Here is a 10,260-nt window from a genome sequence, read left to right as displayed (position 1 = left end):
TTGTTTCTTGCTTGGAACCCACAAATGTAGATGAAGCTCTTGAGGACCCGGATTGGGTGATGGCCATGCAAGAAGAGCTCAACAACTTCACCCACAATGAAGTTTGGGTTCTTGAAGAACGTCCTCAAGACAAGAATATCATTGGTACTAAGTGGGTCTTCCGCAACAAACAAGATGAGCATGGTGTAGTGGTTCGCAACAAGGCAAGACTTGTGGCAAAGGGCTTTGCACAAGTTGAAGGGTTGGATTTTGGTGAAACATTTGCCCCCGTTGCAAGACTTGAAGCCATCCGTATCCTTTTAGCATACGCTTCACATCACAACCTGAAACTTTTTCAAATGGATGTGAAGAGTGCGTTCTTAAATGGCTTTATTAATGAGTTGGTGTTTGTTGAACAACCTCCCGGATTTGAGGAGCCTAGATATCCTAATCATGTGTATAGGTTGCACAAGGCGCTCTACGGGCTCAAGCAAGCGCCAAGGGCTTGGTATGAACGCCTTCGTGACTTCCTTCTCAACAAGGGTTTCAAGATCGGGAGGGTGGATACAACTCTATTCACAAGAATCATCAATGAAGAGCTATTCGTATGTCAAATCTATGTTGATGATATCATTTTTGGTTCAACTAACCCCACTCTTTGCAAAGAATTTGGAGAAATGATGGCTAGGGAATTCGAGATGTCCCTGATTGGTGAGCTCAATTTCTTCCTTGGGTTTCAAATCAAGCAATTGAAGGAAGAGACTTTCATCCATCAAGAAAAGTATACAAAGGATATTCTCAAGAAATTCAAGATGGATGATTGCAAGCCGATCAAGACTCCAATGCCAACAAATGGACATCTTGACTTGGATGAGGGAGGTAAATCGGTTGACCAAACTCTTATTGTTCCTTGATTGGGTCGCTTCTTTACCTAACCGCATCTAGGCCCGATATCATGTTTAGCGTATGCATGTGTGCCCGCTTTCAAGCTAATCCTAAGGAATCACACCTTAGTGCCGTTAAGAGGATCCTTAGATATCTCAAGCATACGCCTAGCATAGGCTTGTGGTACCCCAAAGGCGCTAGTTTTACACTTTTGGGATACTCGGATTCGGACTTTGTTGGATGTCGTGTGGATTGCAAGAGTACATTGGGTGGGTGCCACTTGCTAGGGCGTTCCTTGGTCTCTTGGTCGTCAAAGAAACAAAATTCCGTGGCCTTGTCAACCGCGGAGGCGGAATATATTGCCGCGGGGGCTTGTTGTGCTCAAATCCTCTACATGAAGCAAAGCCTCTTGGACTATGGTGTAGTATTATATAGGATCCCGCTCCTTTGTGATAACGAGAGTGCCGTTAAAACACTCTCGCACCAAGCACATAGATATTCGCCATCACTTTCTAAGAGATCATGTGGCAAGGAATGATATACTACTTTGTGGTGTTCGTTCTGAAGATCAATTGTCGGATATCTTCACAAAACCTCTAGATGAGAGCACCTTTTGTAGGTTGCGAAGTGAGCTTAACATTCTAGATGCTTCTAACGTCATGTAATTGCCTTGTCATATAGATGCATTTCATATGTACAATTGCTAGGGGCTTGTCTAACCTTGTCAAGATAGTGATGAACATGGGTCTTGCATGAGCCGGTGGTCTTGGTTTCGCTCATGGCATGAAGAATGGTTCATCATGAAGAAACTTGCCAAGGGTTCAAACTTGACAAGATAGATTTAAATTCTTGCAATGCATGTGCTTGTCATATAGAATGCATCCATGTTTAATTTCTAGCCTTGCATTGGCATTGCATCACGTTAGTAGCATCACAAGGGAGCAAATCACACTTCGAGAAAGATATTCATGCTAAATATGATATATCAACTCTACAAGAGTGATAAGATCAATATTGCACTTTTATGCCTATTGAGCCACGTCCTATCGAACTTAAAGTTTCAATCTCTAAGTTCATAGGCAAAGTGGCTCATACATTTGGTTTTTTTGTGTTTAAACCCTCGCTTGGATCTTAATTTGCCTATGTTTATGTAAAAGCTTGTGAGCACTATAAGTATGAGTTTTTGAGGGGTGAGGTTGTCTCTCGAAAATGGTCCAAATTGAGCATTTATGGCCTTGGTTTTGGATATTTGGATCAGAAGTAGAGTTTGTAGTTCAGCAGAAAAATTTCCTTAACCACCGGTCAAACCGACGACTTGTTTTCCCTGCATCGGTTCAACCGGTGCTTAACTCATGGCATGGTTTGTGCATCGTCTCTGGAACAACCTCCGACCGTTACACCGACAGTCACCGGTGCATCCGATGGTTAGCGGATGAACCGACGCCACAGCATCGGTTCTTCCGGCGCTACTGCGTGGAGTTTTGGCCCTTGCAACGTCTCTGGACCTTCCTCCTGCAGTTGCACAGACGCCCATCGGATACTCCGATGACCCAGTGGCGGTTCTTCCAGTGCCTTCAGTTGACCGCGTTCAAACTCTCTCAGATCTGGTCAAACTCAAACTGACGCTTACACCGATGCTTAAATCTCTGCACCATCAGTCTTTCCGATGCCTAGGGTTTGCGGGCCCGCACGCACCTTTTCTCTTTTTTTTTCTCACGGGCCCCACACGTCAGCGTCATGATCGTCTTTCTCTCTCCAAATCAAACCGCCACCGCCCCGCTGCACCCCGCGCCCGTGCTCCATGTCTCCACCCGCATCGCCGCCGCCGCCCGCATCCGCTCCGCACCACCAGCTACGCTCGCACTGCCGCCGCTCCACGCGCGCCGACACCGTTGTCGCGCACGCCCTAGTGCCGCCACCAAAACCCTAGCGATGCTGCCCTAGCGCCGCCGCCGTGCCGCAGCTGCCTCGCGCCGCCACCGCCGCATTCCTCCGACCGCCATCTCCATCTGCCCCCCGCGCAAGCAGTGCCCAGGCACCCCAGGCTCGAGCTCCACCAGGGCTCTGTTCCACCCCGAGCTCTATACATCGGGTGCTCGACAAATTGCTCCTGATACACTCTTCTCCATTCTTCTTCCGGATCCTCATGGTATGTTTTTAGTTCTACAGTTTGTTGCACTCACTCTAAATCATCTCTCACACACTTATCTCACACATAGAGCTTCATCTTGTCACATCTTGCTATCACTTGTGCACATTTTCTCTCACATTTAGGAGTATCTCTGCACTTGTTTCACTCTAAGAGCATATACTAGAAGCAAAATCATTTGAGACACGATGTCATCCCCTATAAGCACATATTTAGGCTTAATCAAATCCCTGCTTTGCTTAGGATTTCTCTCCTCTAGATAATGTTCTAGTACTATTATATACTTCCCACCTTAATTCCATTATATTCTATCGATTCTCTATGACAGATGGCAGGAGACAAGAAGGGCAAGGGCAAGCAGGTTGTACAGCAGAAGAAGAAGCGCACTCGTGAGGACCGAGAGCGAGAGAGAGCAGAGGCAGTTGCAGATGCAGCAGACAGGCAGGGTTCGCTTCGGATCAGGGATCCACAGGCTAAGGGGGAGTCACAGCAGCAGTTACGTCGCTCAGGACGTACTCGTCAGCCAGAGACAGCTCAGACCACACCCGAGTCCCGCTCTCGTCCACGGACTCGAGGTGGTAGTACTCACAGGGCAGCAGGCCGTGACAGTGAGAGAGAGGCAGCTGGACAGGATAGTGATGCAGAGTCAGAGCCACCTCAGGTCGAGCTGTTGGATCTCAGGGGGATACCAGGGCCTCGAGTGAAGAGATTGAGATACGTCACCCCTGAGACGTGGTTTCCTGAGCAGAGGGATATTGGAGTTGATCGTCGCTTTCACACTCTGCTCCAAGAGTCCTTTTACCACGCTTATTGCCAGATGGACATTAAGATCAGTGAGCACAAGATGCTTCACTGGGTGGCTATGCGTGTGGCAGCCGGTGGAGTTCCAGTACTCCCTTTCTTCGACACTATGATGGGCTGCCAGCACTACTCTATTTGTTGAGGAGGACCGACAGTTCATTGACTTCATGTTCCAGGAGAGGCACTATCATTTGACTCGCGCCAGATTGGCTACCCTGCTTGGAGTTCGGATTGCTGAGGAGCCCCACTATGTGCACTATCAGGCTTATGACAACACGGTGCCCCCTCGTCGCCCTCACGAGACCCACTTCCCGTCTGACGAGGAGGTCAGTGTGCTTTTCCGGCAGCCATTCTTGCCTGGCACTCCTAGGACTCCGGACAGGCTGACTCCCGTGGCACACACTATCCATCTTGCTCTGAGGAAGAGTTTGCTGTTCAGAATAGGCTATAATGAGGGGAACACAGCTCTGCAGCAGTGGCTATTACTGTACATCATGACAGGTCGAGACTTTGACCTTGTCGACTTCTTCATCTGCGAGCTAGAGGACGTGATCATGGATGGGATGACAGTTCACCGTCGCCACCCCTTCGCTCACTGGATCTGCTGGATTCTTGCCCAGCTCAGTCAGAATGCTCATATGGATGAGCTGGTACAGTCGAGGATGCACTTCGCAGTTTACTCACCTACTACTCCTCGAGATGGCCGTCGCGGCCCGAGAGGCCAGCGCAGAGCACAGCAGGTTTTGGATGAGCGAGCCTTGGCTGAGGGCCGAGTTGCAGATGATCCCACGGCAGCTGAGGACGCGTCACTCGCCGCTGCAGAGGCCCAGCTCCCGTACTACCTGGTCACTGATTCAAAGGATTCGGAGGATGACGAGGACTACATACCCACTGTTACCGTCCCTCGAGGTGCTCATGATGATGAGGCAGGATCCTCTGGTGCAGCCCGCACCCCTGCTCCTCCAGTTACCACTGCTCAGGTCACTCAGCCTGATTCACTCGCTGCTATTCTTCAGAGGCTATTTGACCAGCAGGACAGATTTGCTGCAGCTCAGCTGAGCATGCAAGCCGAGCAGGCTCGCCAGTAGGAGGCCCAGACACTTGTACTTGAGGGGATCCGACAGCAGCAGGAGGCCATGAGGTTACAGCTTCATCAGCAGTCCCAGATTCAGCAGCAGATGTTCACATTCTTCTCGGGATGCTTTGGTCAGCTGTACCGTCACACTGGACTGCCTGAGCATCAGCTCCCCACACCCCAGCAGCTCCAGTTCGACCCCATTGCTCCTGCTCCACCTATTGGCGGCTTTGTGCAGACACCCTTGGCGTCCTTCCCGGTGTCACCTCTTCTTCAGACCAGGTTGTTTGCCAGCCCTGCTCCTACTTCCACTCCTGCTCCAGCTCCTGCTCCACAGCCTAGTGTCTGGACTGCCGAGCAGCGTGCAGAGTTCCTCAGGCAGCAGTAGGTTCTGCATCAGCTACAGCACCCCTCAGCTCAGTCCCTCACGTTCGAGTCACCCTCACAGCCTGAGGTGCTCCATCCGTCCGTTGTTCGCCCTACTCAGCCAGACACGACTCCTATCACGTCTGCTCCTCCGACGGACTCCACGATCGTCACCGCGCTAGCTGCTACCTCTACTCCAGCTACTTCTGCTGTTCCGACGACTCCGGTCGAGCAGAAGTCTTCTTCGGCCGATGAAGACAAGACGGACGACGACGCCGACGACTCCGCCACTCAGTTCTCCACCGGACCGAGCATGAAGACCCCGCCTTCTCCAGCTCAGGACTAGATCGCCTTCCTTTTTGGTGCTTTGTTGCCAAAGGGGGAGATAGATAGGGAGAGCTTGGTGGTTTGTGGCGTGATTGGATCTTCATGGATTTTGTGTATAGACGTGTTATTTGGATATTGTGTATGCTCTGTGTTAACATGTTCCTACATGTGCTTATTTCTAGCAATGCATGCTTGTTTATCGCGTTTCATTTTTATATCTTTGTATCTCTACTTTGTATAGTCATCAATCACCAAAAAGGGGGAGATTAAAGCGCATCTAGGCTGATAGATGCAAATGGTAAGTTTCAGTGATTAATGACAACCGTATGCGACTAACATGTGTTTTGAAGGAAAAATCAATGATTGGATTAGTCTCATATGAAATATGAAAGGAGACCCTTCAATTCAAAACAATCATGCGTGCCAAGGACTAAATTTGAAAGATTAAGGATCTTTTTAGTCTAAGTGTCACAAGTAGATGAAGGACACTTGATTTAGCTAGGTTTTATAGTTTTTAGTTCTTGACCGTACTATTAAGAGGGGTTCGTGAGTTAGTAGCTTGACCAAAATTGAGTTGGCCTTAGATATCTTGCACACTTGCTCAAAAACAGCCCAATATGGTCAGTAGAAGTCAACACAACACTTGGAAGAAGAAACAATCGAAGTTACATTCAAATCCAAGTCAATTCAGTTGAAAATGAAGAAAAACAGCAACACCGGTTTAACCGATGCCCCTATCATCGGAACATCCGATGCTTGGCGGAACTTTCGATGCTCTGTCTGTCTATCTCTCTTGAAAGCAAGCTGAAATCAAGTCAAGTCACTCTGTATCACCGGTTGAACCGATGGTCCCAAGTAAAGCACCAGTGCATTAGATGTACTTTGTTCCAGAGAGCATGTTTGGTGGACCTCAACTCATCTTCAGCACCGGTTGAACCGACGCTTCAGAATTAACCACCGGTGCATTGGATGTACTATGTTCCAGAAAGCTTGTTTGAATTGATCAGTGAACCTCTTCAGCACCGGTTGAACCGACGCCCCTACGGATCATGCACCGGTGCAATGACGCAAGCCTAGATACTGTGTCAGAACCCCCAACGGCTATTATTTGGACACAGAGAGACCGATTGAACCGATGCCTTCAATTTCTCACCCGTCGGTTCTTCCGATGGTCACGATTTTTCTACAGTGGACTTTCAACGGCTATGTGACCCTCTCCACTCTATATAAGGGCACCCCCTGGCTCATTTGAACTGCCTTTGACACCTTGAATACCTGAGGCCACCCTTGAGAAGAAGAGAAAGTGCTTTGAGCAAAAGAGTGAAGATCTAGTACATTGATTGTGCTTCAACCTTGAAGAATTCAACCTTTGCAAGTGTAGCAAGTGTGTTTGAGCTAGGGCCAACTGAGTGTAGGTCAAGTGAAGGCTTAGGAGCTTGTTACTCTTGGTGTTTGACGGCACCTAGCCGGTCTCGGTGATCGGGAGGTTCTTGGTGAGCTCTTAGAGTTTGTGGGAGCCCCAAGACAAGAAACTTGTACACGGTGTGAAGCTCGTTGTTCCGAAGATGGAGAAGGAGCATTCTGAGTGATCACTTGCTCCTTGGTGAAGTAAGAGAGCTATACCCTTTGTGTGGGTGCTCCAACGTGGATTAGGGAGGAGCGTCAACTCCTCGATACCACGGAAAAAATACGGTTGTCTCGTGTCTCTTACTTTTATTTCAAGCAATTAAATCCATTTGTTATTGTTCTTGCTTTTGATTGCTTGTAGATTGACTAGGACAACTTGCATGGTAGTGTGATCTCTTGCTTAGGTTTTGATCTTGCTAGTGTGCCTCCATCTAGATAAAATGATCATGATAGTGTGTTTACCTACCTAAAGACTTTTTGCTAGCATGCTCTAGTGACTAGGTTTCAAATTTGTAGATTGGTCAATACTAGTCTAGGTTAAGGACTAGTTAGAATATTGAAAAAATCTCAATTCAACCCCCCTTCTTGGGCCTCGATCCTTTCATTGCAGCTTGTTCTTCCTCCGGCGTCAGCTTTGTGGAGTCACTGATGTATGGTGTCTCTAGACATTTGAAGGTATAATCAGCTATGACTCTGCATATTCTACTGCCCACAACCTTCCTATTATTTGGGTATGAAATAAACACATACACGAAACCTAGTTTCTTTAGATTTTTTATATCTTAAATCATCACTCGTGGCAGTATTTATATGAAGCAGGACAAAAATTCTTAAACATCAGCAAATTCCAGGCCACTCTAAGTCATAATTGTTGTTGATGTATGCCCATTTTATTGAATTTTTCACTAAATTACTAGAATTTTTGCCACTTCAAAAAAGATCTAAATCAGATCAGACACAAGCACAGACATTATAAGAGAATAGTGTAATACACATTTCCAATTAGCGTAACAAGTACTATGGAGAAAGCGTTCATCCAGTGATAACTTACAAAAGTGGCAAATTGATTCACCAGACTCATTCACCGCAAACTGATGCACCGACTACTCATACAGGGATACCAAGTGATTCACTGCTGCCTGCACATGGAGGGGAAGAAAAAAGGAATAAACGACTCTAAAAATGCTTTTTCACTCTTTCTTTAGTAAAGAAAAATGAAGCCAATTTTGGCTTGTGATACAGAGAAGATGGCATTACCCGCAAGAGGCGCCCAAAGCAAGTTTACACAAATTTCTTGATTGCAGGGACGTTTTCTAGTTCATTAGTCACAGTTACAGGTAACTCATCCCCATTTATCTATTAAGCACCGCATTCCAAATCACCAGTGGGGTTTAACAGTATAGTTAAGTGCGACATGGTCTTATTTTAACAGTATAGTTAACTTGCACCAAGCAGGTCACCTCCAAACAAATCAAAGGATAAGTAATCAATTTCTTATACCACCATTCTGGAATTCTATCCTAAGGGAAAGGACTTAAACACAGATTTGATCCATACAAAAATTTACATCGAAATTCGAACACTGACCTCATGCAAAGGTAGGAGCGCTTCACGCGATAACCGCTTGGGCAGCAGTCAGCGACCTGAAAGCAGACTTTCATGAAAGGTCTGCATTCTAAATCTTTCTGTAGACAAGATAAGAATGAGAGCAGCACCCACCAGACGAGCAAAATGCAAATATGGGATATGCATGCTTGCAGTTATATGAACTGCCGCAATATGCCCCAGTGGTATTTTTCCTTCCCGGGATCCGTGTGTTGGCCTCTGATGTTCTTCCTCGTCATACTCTGAGCCCAGCACCCCCTGTAATTTTTTTCTTTCCGAAAACACAATTAAGAAATGGAAAGAACGTAAAACCTGAAGATGGCACAATGGCACCTTGAACAAAGACGACCTGTCTCACATACTATTGTTTTCTAATCAACAAGACCTGACCTCCCTACAAGAGATGGAAAGGCAACTCACTAGCATGAATCTTTTTCTCTTGCAATACTCTCCCTTGAATCCTCCAAGAAAATCTAAGAATGGAAGAGAGGGAGTAAGAGAGCTTTTTCTAAGCTTGTTGGACTGTTTAGTTCGAAAATGGGTAAGAAAGTTCTGGATAGGGTATGGGGGGTATTTATAGGGTTTAGGGTTGGTGATGTGGTCCCCACTCTTAGAAAACTAGCCGTTGGTGAAGAGGTACCCGGATACTCCAGGTATATGTCTGGATACTCCGGATATTGTGTCCAGATATTCTGGACTGATGCCCAAAGTCTCCGGGCTCTGCAGAGACACTCTCAAAAGGACTTGAGGAAATTTTGAGTGGTATATGTGGTTCTCATGGATTTATATAGGTTCTCCAAGTCAAAATATGCAAATCGAACTCCCTCTTGATAATACTCCTATACTCAAATATAGAATAAGAGTATACTCTTTGAGTAAATTTTAACCACCATTTTTTATTTTTCCTTTTGATAGGATATGTTTCATCATATGTTTTGCATGTTCAACTTTAGCACTTGCACACATATTAGATAATGAGATTAAACGTAAATGTGTGTGTTCTGGTTGGTGTACGTGCGTTCATAATCATAAACAAATACTGAAGCTGTATTAGGATAAGTGAAACAAAAAGCATGTCCTCTTGTCCATTACAGAAGTATATGCTCCCTTCAAGTTGGTAAGGCCGATGCTAACCCAAAACACCACTAGTAGTTCTATACTTGCCATGTCATATAGACACTACTCATAGAAACTATAATTTTTAATAGATAGTTTCTTCAAAATAAATTACCATCCAATCATATCGCTTCTCTCTTATCCCTCTCCAATCGCCTCTCTTTTTGTCTTTGTTTTCGCGTAGACATGGTTTCTTGCATGAGACCTGATTTCTTCTTATTTTATCTTCTCTCATCATTAACTTTCCTATCATCTCAGATAACACATTTAATGCTATGGAAACTAACTGAGTTGGAGGGTTGTTACTGCTTTAAAGAAAATCGTTTTGGATATCGACACGGTCTTCAAAAACAACTTTGACCACTATTTTTTTCTAACAAAATATATCCAATACATACTTTTACAAAACTACATTTCAAGATGAATTTATTTACATCATTTTTATATTTTCAAATTTAATCTAAAAGAATTTATCTATAATAAAAAATTAAAATATTTAACTTAAAATAAAATAAAAACGACTTTTTTTTTACCAACACGAAGAAAGAGA

The sequence above is a fragment of the Panicum virgatum genome, chromosome 3N, assembly GCF_016808335.1.
Source record: "Panicum virgatum strain AP13 chromosome 3N, P.virgatum_v5, whole genome shotgun sequence".
Classification (NCBI taxonomy): domain Eukaryota; kingdom Viridiplantae; phylum Streptophyta; class Magnoliopsida; order Poales; family Poaceae; genus Panicum; species Panicum virgatum.
Note: the sequence above shows the minus strand (reverse complement) of the source record.